Source organism: Phoenix dactylifera, unplaced genomic scaffold (assembly GCF_009389715.1).
Source record: "Phoenix dactylifera cultivar Barhee BC4 unplaced genomic scaffold, palm_55x_up_171113_PBpolish2nd_filt_p 000328F, whole genome shotgun sequence".
Lineage (NCBI taxonomy): Eukaryota > Viridiplantae > Streptophyta > Magnoliopsida > Arecales > Arecaceae > Phoenix > Phoenix dactylifera.
The window spans coordinates 473,759-487,124 of record NW_024067792.1 but is presented as its reverse complement, the minus strand read 5'-3'; the positions used below and the strand labels follow the sequence as shown (position 1 = coordinate 487,124).

General features: G+C 38.5%; 1 pseudogene; it reads left to right on the top strand.

Moving 5' to 3' along the window:
• Positions 1 to 7,158, top strand: part of LOC103708842 — a 44,155-nt pseudogene extending 36,997 nt beyond the window's left edge.
• Positions 7,159 to 13,366: the final 6,208 nt, after the last annotated feature.

The window sequence follows — 13,366 nt, the reverse complement described above, 5'->3', positions numbered from 1 at the left end:
TGAGCAATTATCGGTTGTATGAATGAGTTGTTGCATGGCTAAAAGGGATTGAACAATTAAATTCTTTTCAACAGGGATATGAAATGTAAATTAATGCAATAATCTGGATTAAGACTTCAACCATCTCATGAGATAGTGGGATATTGAGCTATTGGATATATTTGATGTCACCAAGGTCCGCCGTACCGGTACCAGTCGGCGTACCGGTGGCAGGCCGGACCGGTACGGTACTGGTCCGGTCCGGTACGTACCGGCCGGTATTGGTACAGTACCGGCCGGTACCGTGAGCCAAAAACCACAGCGCCTCGTGCTGTGGTTCATAAAAAAAAAAAAATTCGTACCGGTGCGAACCGGCCGGTTCGCACTGGTACGAGGCCGGTACCGACCGATACGGGCTCCGTACCGGCCGGTACCGACCGGTACGGGCTCCGTACCGGCCGGTTCGCACAAGAAAACCGGAGATACCGGTTTTCTTGTAGTTGCGGTACCGGTGTAGGACCGGACCGGTACGTACGGGCCGGTACGGCATTCCATGGATGTTACAATTCATGGATGAGTTTGATGACATATCTTGGACAGTTCTATGAGATACTTGTTTTGAGACCTTTCTAGTGAAATGCAGTTATAGGATATGGAGGAGTATGTGTTAGTTGCTTTTACGTACTTTCTTTTCTTCCTTTTGTTTTTTTTGATTTACTACTTGAGATCTGCTATTCTAGACATAAAGTACCTGTTTCTTTGGGAACTTGTTGAAAGGGCATATTGAATGGAGTCCATGTTTCTCTATATAAAGAGAATTTTGATTGACTCCTCCTAATGTTTTGACTTGCCTAAAATTTTAAATTTCTTTTGCAGGTCAAGAAACCTGGACTGGACATGTCAACCATACAGAGTGAACTAGATTTATCTTATGGGCTACGATATCAAGATGCCACTATTCCGGAGGCATATGAACGGTTAATCTTGGACACGTACGTATTGCTTATGTTTCTCGGCATTTGGCATTGTGTATAGTTAATATTTCCTTTCTACATTTGTAACATGAACATAGTTTATGACATGTTAATTTTAGTTGTAGTCCCAAAAATTCTTGTTTATTAGTTGACTAGTAACAATTTTATATCTTTTTCTTCAATTAGTTAATGATTGTTGCCTAAAAATATTTTTCATCCTTCCAGTTGATATGTCATAAAACATGGATGTGCAAATTTTCTAATGCAGTAGACATAGTATTTAAAATAAATAATAAACTACCTATTACTAGTGGTGTAAATGGGTTGGGTTGGACCGGGTCATGAATGATCCCAACCCAACCCGATTCCTTATTCGGGTCCTAATTTTGGACCCAGACCCAACCCAATAGAAAATCGGGTCGGGTTGAATCCACAACTACAATTTTTGACTCAATGGGTCATTCAGGTTGGATCGGGTTTGTTCGTTCGGGTCCGGTTCATCAAAGGGCTATCAAAGTGTAATGAATTTACAAAATCAATTGATTTTAGTAACATCCTAGCATCACTCAATCCATTAAAGCTTGTTCAACTAAAGTTAAAATGGTACCGTCCAGAAGAAAAATAATACACTTGAGAAAATAATCCATCAGTTATATTTTTTTGTAAAGCGGATTCTTGGTAAATTAGCTAAATAGGAACCAGAAAATGCATGTAATCACATAAAGCAACGGTGTTGAGGAAACAAATATGACCAATATGAGTTAATTTAACGAAAAAAGAACTTTTTTGGAAGTCAACCAAGACCAGTTATAACATAGCAATGCATCAATCGGGTACTTAAAGAACTACGGGTTGAGAGAAAAAGGCTATAGTGAAATAAAAAGAGCAGGCGCAAAGAGAGGGGGAGGGAGTGGGGAGTGAGGAGAAGGATGTGTGGGCCGAGGGGGACCAAGAACCATGGTACGTGGCGCCTCATCAGAAAGGAAAAGATGGCGAAGGACGACAGAGAGAATGAAACGAAGGAGGGAGAAAGGGGGTGGGTACGGAAGACAAGAGGCAAGGGGAGGTGAGAGACAAATAGAGCAAGGGGGAAGAGAGCGTCACCTGGGGCGTCGGCTTCGGCAAAGAAGACAAAGCGGTGGAGGAGGAGGACGGCCGACGGGGTTCGGCGAGGAGGGGAGGAAAGAAGGATCGAAGATGGGGGTGTTTTTTTCTTTCTTTGAATAAATGAAGGCTTTGTATTAAGTCGACAATTTGAGATAGTAGAGAGTGGAGACCGAGTTAAGACTTAACTCTTAACTCTTAAGAGTTAGTGAGTCATAGAGTTTTGGGTCGGGCCTCAAGCACCCAACTGACCTGTTTGGCTTGCATCCCTGTGGCCTGCGGGCCCAAATAGTTTTGCAGGTTTGGGTTGGGGCAAGGTGGGTAAGGTTGAAAATCCAAAATTATTCAAATTTCAGACGAATCGAGCCAAAATTTAGGAAACTCAGACCTAGCCGTGAAAATGGAACGGGTCTGATTTTAGAACCCAACCCGGCCCCATGGGTCCTTTAAAATGGGTCGGAGTGGGTTTAATCGGGTCGGGTTGGAACGGGTCATGAGTCAACCCGACCCATTTGCACCCCTACCTATTACTAATTTTGGAACTAAAATTCATTTTTGGTATTTCTCAGATTTAGGGGGTGGCAATGGGTTGGTCTGGTTGGGTTTAGGTTGGGTTAAACCGACTTCAGGAGAAAAACACTCAATCCATACTTGACCCATTTATAACTAGCTTGACAAATAAACCCATATCTAACCCGTTTATTTTATATAAACGCATTTTCACCCACCAACCCATTTAAATTTTCACTTATTAATTGTACATATAACTAAAAAATAACACAAAACATGATATTCAAAGATCACAAACAACAAAATCAAATTTAATTTCAAATACATCTTCATAATTACAAAAAATGTAAAAGCTTTGGATATATGATAGTCATAAACTAATTAAGGTAAAACTAGCTAAAATGCAATCTTTAATCCTACACCCTAGTGGCCCATCCTATCCATTACACTGTAACTTTTTTTAAGTGAATTAAACCATGTAAAAGAAAGAATTACAAACATCAACTATCTTAAATCTGGGAGCCAGTTGGTTCCTGATAGGATCACCTCCGGATGACCTATCATATTCAAGGGCTAAACCGTGCCCACCCATTTATAATCAGGTTGATCTCAGGTTGGCTTGAACAGACTGAAGTGCCACACAAATCCACTTGTTTTGAGCGGGCTCATGCAGGTTGGTTGGCCCGTGTCTATTTTGCAACACTTACTCAAATATTAAGATCTCATTGTTTTAATTATATATGCAAGTATTACTCAAACCCAAAAGTCATGCGAGAAAACTCTTCTTGCATTAGTCTCTAAGACACATTATCTATTATGGCACTAAACAAAATCTAGCTCTCCAATAGACTAATTTATTTTCAAGGTTTACATACGCAAAAATGTTTACATGCATGTTTCCAGTTATCGGTTTATTTTGTTCCAATTAGTATTTGAACAAACACTACCACTAGCATGGAATGCCGTACCGGCCCGTACCGGCCGGTACGGGCCAGTACGTATTGGTCCGGCCGTGGACTGGTACCGGAACGGATAAAAAACCGGTATTTCCCGGTTTTTTATCCGTACCGGCCGGTACGGGCCCGTACCGGCCGGTTCGGAGCCCGTACCGGCCGGTTCGGAGCCCGTACCGGCCTCGTACCGGTGCGAACCGGCCGGTTCGCACCGGTACGATTTTTTTTTTTTTTAGAACCACAGCGCCGCGCGCTGTGGTTTTTGAAACCACCGCGTACCGGCCGGTACGGGACCGGTACCGGCCGGTACGTACCGGGCCGGACCGGTACTGTACCGGCCGGTACGTACCGGGCCGGACCGGTCCGTACGGCCACCGGTACGCCGACCGGTACCGGTACGGCGGACCTTGACCACTAGTATTATATCCATACTTCATAAGCTTTAAGCCGGTTTTGTTAATCTCCTTAATAGCTGTTCTATAACAATGGGAAACTCATATAGCTTATGTTGTAAAGTATTAAGTCTTAACCTTATGACTGCAAATCTAGTCTTACAAAATGTAGTGTTTAGCTCTAGGATGAGAATGTCACTGCTTTCACGATGACTATAGAAGGTTTCAAGATACTTGTGATGCAGATTATTTTGTGATGTTTCCTTGACTCTGATTTGTGTCTAGATGCTTATCCTTGCACATATGCATGTGTTTATTGGTGCATTTGTAGGTTTAGGTGTGTGTCAATGTTGATAGGTGTGTGGACATGTGCGCGCATGCTTGTATGTGCATGTGTATTGTATGACGTGCATGGGTTTGCCTATGCTTGTGCTTCTACAGGAACTGTAAAACGTGGATAATGTAGCCTTGTCCTGGAAATTGTTACATTTGTTAAAGTAATAGAACTAGTGGAACAAGACTAGTAGTAGACTTAAAGAGTCTGAGATCTGCTGAGGTTAAACAGAATACATTAGAAAAGGGTCTAGCAAAGACTACTAACATTCTGGCCTTCTGCATAAGCTTTTCCTTGTCCATGTATCAGTAGACCCAGAGGACATGTGCATCACAGAAGCTGTACACACTGCCTTTTGCCTTTTGTTGCCTAACCTAATACTGAATCAGTGAAATTTATCAACACTAATCTTGCCATTATTCTTTGATCAATTCTATTTACTTCTATAAAATATGGTAGGTGAATATTAATACAAAAGTTTAATTGTCTATCAAATAAATAGTAAGAACTGAAAAATTGTAAATTGTAAGATTGTAAAACGAAAATGAAGTGTAATGCTCAAAAGAGTTAGAAGCTTAATGTCATAGTTTGGAAGTTGAACAACTTTGTTCTCCCTTCTAATTTCAGATTGATCCATTCTTTTTCATATTGTAGATTCTGATTGATATTTTCTAGAATTTGATATATTTCTGGATCTTATCCATTGAAAAAATTTTATTTTATTTTAGTCAGACAACATTTTTTCAGCTAATATACAAAATGAATCTATCAGCATTAGGTGAGGTTTTAAATAACATGCTATGAAAATGTTGAAGTAATTTGAGTGGACTTTCTTATGGAGTTGTGTCACTTCTTGAGTAAATCCAGGAAGTCTGGTAGTTAAGGGAGTTAGTTAAAGTTTAATTATAAAAAATGATTTGTATATGTCTCTTCTTTGGAACCCAACAAGGAAAGAAAAGTTACATTTATCTCTCAAGCAAAAAAAGTTTGAAGCTGTATGACTAGACAAGACAATATAATTATAGCGAGAACAGACACATGTATATGCCAAAGTATTATTTGTCACAATTAGCTATAGCTTCAAAATAAAAGGTAAACCCTTTGTAAGCTAATTGCATCATTCACACTCTTGTTGTCAATTAATAGCAAGTACACACACACAAAAAAAAAAGAATATCTGGACCAAGATTATAAATATTGAGTATTGAGCTTGTATTAATCAGGAGTGGGTAGTTGGATATGGTACACATCATGCATGCCATATCGACAAAAGGGTATCAGTCAATATCCTTTGACACAGCCAGAACGCCTTCCACACATGGTACAACCCTACTTTGGTATCTAAAATTGTTCTTTGGTCTTTTCTTATGTTTTAATATCTTAATTATATGTTTTCAAGAACTATGGCAAGAGGATTTATTTAGATGCTCTAGTCATGGTTCTTGATGTGTGTTAAAGTTTGCATGTTACATGTCTTGGGATTAAAGATACATTTAGGACACGTTTATCAAAGTTAACAATTGAAATGCAATTGAAATTATTTTGATCCCAAATTCAGTCTCTAAGGTATGAATCTGGTAATCAAAGACTACTAGATCCACCAACAACAAAATCTTAAAGTCAATTAAACACAAAATGATTCTTGGATTTTTTTTTTTTTGGAAATAAGAAAAAAGTGTGGAGAGAGATATTTACCAAGCTAGAATGATTATCTAGCCCTATACTCCATGATCTTTACTTCATTCCCATAGAAATTGCATTGGATGGCTGTTAGCCCCATCTTTTGCTTGTTCCCACCTTGAAAACTGATCAAGAACAAGCTTAAAAAAGCATAAAAATCTTGGGAGAGATATTTGTGTCATTTTGCTCGGTTTACCTATGGTTGAGCCTTGGTGATGGATTGGTTTTGGCTTGATCTACCTTGATCCACCTATCTTGAGGCTGATACTGGTGGTTCAGGGCTGATATAGGAACATCTGCCCCCATGTACCGGCTTGGCCTGATACAGTTTGCACTTTGCACCAACCAGGAAGGCGCCAGAACAGATGACTTTATAATCCTTGATCTGGGCATCCAGAAGGTTACCTTGTAAAATAGATATATTGAAAAATAGTATTCTTTTTTCTTTTTCTTTCTTTTTTGCATTTTATTGAGTTTTAGATGGTAATTGGCTTGACTGTTTTGTCTTTGACGGTTTGGAAAATTTATCAACTAGCTGTATTCTTTTGTTTTCCTGTCTTGTCTTTGCCTTACATTTCTATTTATGTCCATATAAATACATATTCCATATCCTACTGACATTCTCCACTTCAATATCATTATGTTCTAGGCTAAGTAGCCATTTATTGTAGTATCATGCAGTGACTTCAATTTAGCTCCTAAGTCATCTGTCATCCTTTTCACAGAATACGGGGAGATCAGCAGCACTTTGTGCGCAGAGATGAATTAAAGGTACATGAGTGCTAAATACAGATTTATCTAAACAAGAGCTGGTTCTGACTATTTTATGTATCGTTATGATCTTCAGGCAGCATGGGAGATTTTCACTCCTCTTCTACACAGTATCGATGCTGGGGAACTGAAGCCTCTTTCATATAAACCGGGCAGCCGTGGTCCAGCAGAGGCAGATGAGTTGCTTGCCAGAGCAGGTTATGTGCAGACACATGGCTACATATGGATACCACCTACATTATAAGGACAGCATGGTATTCCTATGGTCAATGTAGTTAACTAGATGACTTTTGTCACATCACGTGGCGAATCTACAGTGTATGTGTTGGAATTGTCCAATGGCCGGTGCTTGAGCCCAACTTCAGTTTTCTAAAACATTGCTTTGCTTTGTATCAAATCTAATAACTTGCTTTATGGAAAAGGCATAATAAAGTTCTTCCATGATTAAGCATTGCGCACAATATGCTTGGTAACAAATGTTATGATATGCACTTACCCCTTGTTTCCCTACAAAAACCTTTTGGAGAGCTTGTAGAGTGTGCCATGACTTAGAGATTGAGTAGGATGGAAGAGCAAGTGGCTCTTGAGTGTTTTTTTATATTTGCCTTCATGCCTCACTGCTGAATAATTTACCTGAAATTGAACTACAAATCAAGCTATAAGTTCACCGAGACCACCAAGAAGACTCTCAGGTGAGAAAACAACTCTACAGTTGTTTTGAGTTGTTTTCTCATCTGACGGCCTTACAGAGTACTATAGAAACTACTCTTGCATACTTTTCTCTGTGTTCTTGGTGAGAACATCCATCTCTGTAATGGTAGTTTTCATGCATCATTCTTGGTATTACCCTATACTTATTTTTTTATGGACATTTTTTTCAAGAAGCAATGTTCTGTGCATGGCTTACCCTGCATGGATGTCATTTTTCAAACTCCAAAAATGACATGTTTTGATGAATTGTGTTCAAATTATTTCGTAAGCAGATCAGAAAATTGTGTTTCAATCCATCAATGTTTTGATGAATCAACTACCAGATTTATGATATAAAGGGCTCTTATCTTTTTCTGTTTTTCCACTTTAGTATAAACTATAAACTATACCAAACACCCACTCTTGTTTCATAGAACAGGCATGTGCATGTCTGAGGGGAATATGTTGCAAGTTTCAAACCGGATCAAGTTTTCTGGTCATTGACCTACTGGTTGTTTAAGTGAAACTGAATAAATTTAATAAACAGATATTGCGTTTGACGCTGTAAATTAATATTCAGCATCCTATTTTCTTTCTTTTTATAGTTGAATGAGATCTCTAGAAAGTGGAAGACTTAGAAGCTGTTTGGAAACTAAAAACCAGAATATTGGATGAAAGGCAAAAAGAAAGATGAAGCTGCTAATGGTTAGATAATTGAAGGAATGCTGCATGACAAAAGGAAGTAAAGCATCAAAAAATAGTCATTGAAATCCACAAACCTTCCATCATATTCTGTCCCTTCTGGTTGTTTGCAAGGTTTGTGCTAAGGTCTGAGAATTGCCCAAGAGTTGCCTGATCAAGAAACCTCTGGTAAGCCAGCAGCTTATTATCAGAATTTGGTTGAGTTACTATAATTTGTCATCTTTTCCCAGAGATTAAAGTTATCATCTATCAACTTGATGAGATGCAATCGATCAATCATCTTTTTTTTTTCTTTTTTTGTTACCACTATGAAGTACAATCAGCTTTTCAATGAATATTACATAAAGTACGATCAGCTTTTACATAAATAGTACATATGAATAGTTCTCTCATCTTGCCAAAGAATTTAACTTCCTTTGTGCTGATATTTTTAGTGCATGCATTATGATCAATCATCTTATCTTCCTCTACGGAACCTATGAGCTTTCAACATCACTGCATGAGGAGCAGCTCATGTGATGGAGTAGCCCCACCTCATAGGATTCTGGAACCACCAATGGGTCATGCTAAGACCAAGAGTAACTTCTTATCCTTCATATTCCTCTTAACAATGATTGGAACCTTGCTGAATAATCATAAATTTATAGGCAGCAGCATCATTCCTTGCTTGGCTCTAACCAAGCAATGTTATCAAACAACAGCCTGCCCACTCCCATCATAAACCAGCCAATTGGCGGCCGTCGTCCCCATGTTCACCAATTAATCAAGACATCACCACTAATAATTATTCATCAACCAAGGAATGCAAGCCTGCTATCTTAGCACTCACTGAAGCACCGATTAAATATCTCACGGCCATTAAAGAAATCTATCTTTCATTTTTGAAACCATTGATTTTATAAATGTAACAATCTAGAACCTCACCTAAAAAGGTTAGCCGGAAGGTATTATTTGAATTTTTTGATACTGTATAAGTACCCAAGATATACCAAGTGAATAACTGATATGAGACTAAACATATGCCCGCATGAGTCTTTATATTCTTCCCCCGTTTAAGCCTTAATATCTTCGTCAGGTTAAGGATTTAAATCTATTCAAATCAAATTACAAGCACCACGATCGGCCTATGGTCAACCCCAATGGATCCGCTTTGATACTATTTGTAATAATCTAGGACTTCACCCAAAAAGGCTAGTCGGAAGGTATTATTTAGGTTCCTTGATCTTGTATAAGTATTCAAAATCTATCTAGCAAATAACCGATGTAGGACAAAATACACGCCTGCATGTGTTCTTACAATAAATATTTAAACATCAAAGAAACTAAATCTAGGGGGTTATTAGTGCTGGGTAGGTGCAAGTTTGTTGTAGAGGGACAGGTTCCCCAGGCTGTTTTCTCCTAGTCTATCAAGCCTTGCAGAAGAATAGACAAATGACCTAGTTAAGCTCTCAACGTTTTCATATCTGAGCCAATAATTCATATTCTGCGGTTGACCAGATTAAGACCTCTCGCCCTTATTGTTTGAATTTCATGTGACATTATTGGTTGTAGAATCTGACAGATGAAGTTGGGTCACTACTACCCACCCCTATGCCTTGTTCTCTCAGTGCACAACACCCCATTTTTCTATGCTATGGACCTTGGCCTTAGGATAACCATGATATCGTTTTGGTCACCCCATTCTATGTCCCTATCAAATGCTACACAAGCATGTGGCACCTCATGTTGATGACAAAATAAACTCTGAGGTGTTGGCTAACTCTTGATAGTGTCATCTTTATTTTCTTTTATTTTTTAATCTTTGTATAAACTGAAACAGAAGTGATAATGAGCATATCATGGATAATCTTTCTCACTATCCATAAATATTACACTAGTAATTTATGATATTGCATTAAAATACCTATGAGTTATAAGAATAACAAGTATAATGTAAATTCTACAATTACACTAGCACCAAACTGAGAGGGAAAACCCATATTCACCATCCTATGAAAAATCAAATCCTTCGCCCCTAACGACAAACCTAGTGGACTCAAATAAGAGCAAAGAACCTATTAGATCCTATGCTTGAAAGTAAAAGCAAAGATCTCGAGGAACGAGGCACGACTTAATGTTTGTTTTATCAATTTTACTAGTAAACCATATGTATGAGTCTGTAATATATATGTTGTTAGTTACTGAGTCAAGCATATAAAATAGATGCATTGAACCTCAGAATGTGGAGGAGATGAGGTGAGGCCCCACAAGAACACATGCTCACATGGCATGGCACATGGAGGTGTTCCTGCTCAAGGACAAGGATGAGGCTGACACTTGTCCCCACCGCCACCTGCCATTGGTTCATTACACTTAGTTAACCTAAGTGAGCAGGATTTAGAAGTGCAGGCTTTGAATACCAAAAAAGTTCTATTTTTAAGGCAAATAAAAAAAGGCAAGAAGTTTGAATCCAACAGTAGAACAAGTGGTTTTCTGCCTTCTTGCTACTCTCTTAACAAGGCCACATGCCCCTGCTTCAGGTGTCAGCCATAATAACATCCAAATCATGTCGTATTTCTCGTTATTTACTTGATGTTATGACGTAACAATCTGTATGGCATTGCTATTGGCTATAGTTCAAATATGAAAGTACCAAGTTAGGATTATATGTGCTCGATTTGTAGGAGGACCGATACTGGATTGACTATTAAATCTTAAAGTTTTGTTTGGTAATTTTGAAGGGTAATATACAAATTTTAAGGAGGAAAGAGTTTCTGATTAGGCCTGACATGCTCTTTTAATTTGCACCATTAGCTAGGCTTGGGTCTTATAAGGCCACAAAAATACTACAAAAAATAAGATAGTGGTTAAAAATGATTTCTGAACTTAGGGCTCCACAACACAGCTAACAGCCTCACCCATCAAACTTAGAGCCTAACAAGCTGGCTAGCGTCAGAGATTGCATGAAAAACCAAAAGTTTCAATTTGGTGGTCAGAATGAATGCCCTTTTATCTCTAGTTAGATAAGTTCTCTTTCAATAGTTGTTCTTTCAATTGTTCTCATGGTGGATTTATAATACCGTTGGAGTCAAAGGTTAGTTCTATTATTCGATGGACAATATATTCACTACTCAGGCCCTATATAAAGGGCATGATATGTGCTTGTTCCATGCACTGGTAACTAACTTTGCTTTATAGAATTTTGTGTGGGGAAGTGAGGGAGAAAAAAGGGAGCAAGTGTGAGGGAAGATGGTGTACAAGGTAGAGAATTCTAAACTTAGAAAGCAGGAGTCCATGAAGAAGAAACATGAAGTGAAGGACCAAAAGCCAGAGGTGATGAGACTGCAATGCAACAAGGGGAAGGCTTGCAAGTTCAAAAGGAGCTGCTTCGGTGAGGAGGAGGATGCTGCCTCTTCTGCCATGCTCCTCCTAGCTTGTATTGTCTGTGCTCCTTCCTCCATATAGCTACCTAATTTTCTAGCACACTTGGTTTGTTCTAGATATCTTCTCTTTGATCTTCGCCATGTATTCTATTTATTGACTTTTTCTAGAATCTAATCTCTCTCTCTCTCTCTCTCTCTCTCTCTCTCTCTCTGTGTGTGTGTGTGTGTGTGTGTGTGTATGTGTGCATTCTCTAGCTTAGGAGAGTGGCTTGTGGCAATCAAATTAGATTTAACTTGTTGAATGAATGAAGTGGACGATGACACAAGTTTCAGTGTTTCTGTGAAACATGTGAAAATACATGCAGAAGTAATGAGCAGGTATATAAAGCAGACCACTGCAACACCACTAATTGGTCATTTATGAGTGGTTGAGTATTCTGATCCTTGAATGCAGCTCTGCTAATTGGTCAAACTCAACACTTTAGAACTAATCATCCATCATCAAGCCACCATCTATTCAACATGCTAATTAAGAGCCTTCATTAAGCTTTTTTGGGTTGACAAGCCATGTTTAATGGTTCCTTGATTTGGAGCTGTAGCTGGACCCATCGCATCTAGAGTGCAGAACTTGGCTCAATGAAAACTGACTAATTACTGCCAAATTACTCTGGTGTAGGGAAGTTTTCATGACACAAAGCCACAGATGGTATAATTGCAACTTTTTTTTTTCCAATTTGGTGTGCAATTGTTCATGAGTGATTGAAAATGTCAAGGAACTGCTATTGCATAAATTGGAAATACAAGAACTACAATTATGCTTAAGTTACCTTTAACGAGCAATCTACGTCTTACGTGCCCTAATTTTACTGTGATTCAATAGCCAGAGGGTTTTATCTGCTTTTTGAAGCTCTAGTTGCATGTAGCTAGAAGCAGAAAAATTAAAAGAATGCCCAATATTAGAACTTAAGGCAGTCCGATACATGCAACCAGCTGTTGGTGCAATTTAATTTCTCGAATGTTCTCTGTCATATGATTGAATATTTTTACAATAAGAATCTACCAAAAGGGAGATAATCCTCAAAGAGGTGAGTAAAACATGAAGGAAAGAAATAAAATGAAGAGAAAGCCTCAGATAGGCAAGAATGGTGAAAAAGAATCATTATGAACATATGATGTATGCATGTATTATGTCCATAGGGCTATCCTTAGAGAATACAACTCAGAAGTCTCACTCAGGAAAACATTCCACCAAGTTGGAGCTTCCTCATTTTTACTTTTTAAGCTTAACACCTTATAGAGTGCTTGGAGCAATGATAAAGCTCTAGACCAGCTCAGTGACATTTTTGAGTGAAAATTACAAATTAGTGTCAGTTTTTGATAATTGTGGATGGACTGATAACTGTTCATATTCTATATTAGTGTAACTGTGATCTTTTTCCCTTTGCCTTCCAGGAAAAAAAAAATAATTTTTTGATGGTAAAACAACAAACCAAAAAACAACCCTTGGGACATGGTTTACTTTGGAGCCAACCTTGTTTTATAAGTATTATCTGTGATTTGTTGTTAGCATTATGCTAATGAAAATGCAACCAACCTTGACAACTTTGTCAATGGCCACTCAGTTTGTCACTTTGGGCGCAGCTCAGATCCTAGATGCATTTCTCCATCACATATGGCTACTGCTGGTGTACTACAATCTCCCATCTCCCTTGGATCCTTTTGACTGCACCGAGAACCTTCAAATCATCACTAACACACTAACTGGTGTACCGAGCCTTTGTCGATGCCATTGATCAGTATAACAATTCAGTGAATGGTGGCATCTCACATAACTCTATCTGAATCAATCTCGCAAAACTTGAGATTAATTCTCCGAGTAGCTATCAAAGTTATATAATACTCACCATAAATGCCA